At 33.4% G+C, this 844-nt stretch overlaps 1 protein-coding gene across 1 annotated transcript in view; it reads right to left on the bottom strand.

The window, feature by feature from the left end:
• Window positions 1-389, bottom strand: part of LOC107634357 (E3 ubiquitin-protein ligase MBR2-like) — a 2,609-nt gene extending 2,220 nt beyond the window's left edge. The window contains exon 1 of the mRNA XM_016337877.2: window positions 65-389. The gene's annotated coding sequence lies outside the window, so the exon portion shown is untranslated. The remainder of the gene's footprint in view (window positions 1-64) is intronic.

Genomic DNA, 844 nt, shown 5'->3' with positions numbered 1-844 from the left:
AAACCTTTAAAAAATATATTCTTAACAACTTAGACTAAAAAAATAAAATATAAAGAATTAACACTAAACATTGTACAAAAATCAAGAACCGTTAAGAATTAAGAACACGAAGAAAGAAAGAATGCGAACAAGAACCAACACCATCCAAAAATTGAAGACAACGTGTTCGTATCTCAAACGCGAAAAATGAACAACACAAAGAAAGAAAGAATGCGAACAAGAACGAACACCATACAAATATCAATGGCAACGTGTTCATACCTCACGGCGTGTGGCAACGGTGACAAGCAAGTGACAAAGCTACGAGAAAGGATCTACGCGTGCTGTTCAAGTAAAATAGAGAGAGAGGAAAAGGAACACTGTTCCAAAAGAACCAACGAGGATTCTTATATGGGAATCGGGAGAGTGAGTTTGCAAAGACAGCATCTCTTTATTTATTGAGCAAGTATAATATGGTTAACAAAATTTATTATTTTTATTTCATATTTAATTAATAAAGATTTAATTATTTAATTTTAAATTTTATATTATTTTTCATATTTACTGAAATATTTCTAATTGTTTTTTTTGAACTAATCATCCAATACATTCTCCTCTCAAAATAATAGTTATAAATTATAAATTACGAATACTTTGCTAAATTTTCGAGTCCGCATATCAGATATATTTCGGACACGACATTTATTAACACTCATTCGACACGTATTTACTGTTAGGGGTGGTAACAGGGCGGGTATTTCGGGTAAGGACGGGTCTTTGTTCTACCCGACCCATCCCACCATACAACAACTCGCATAGAACCCGCCCCACTTCTACCCGCGAATAGTAAAACGTTGAACTCTAA

This window comes from Arachis ipaensis, chromosome B03 (assembly GCF_000816755.2).
Source record: "Arachis ipaensis cultivar K30076 chromosome B03, Araip1.1, whole genome shotgun sequence".
Classification (NCBI taxonomy): domain Eukaryota; kingdom Viridiplantae; phylum Streptophyta; class Magnoliopsida; order Fabales; family Fabaceae; genus Arachis; species Arachis ipaensis.
The sequence above is the reverse complement of the archived record's forward strand: the minus strand, read 5'-3'. Positions and strand labels throughout refer to the sequence as shown.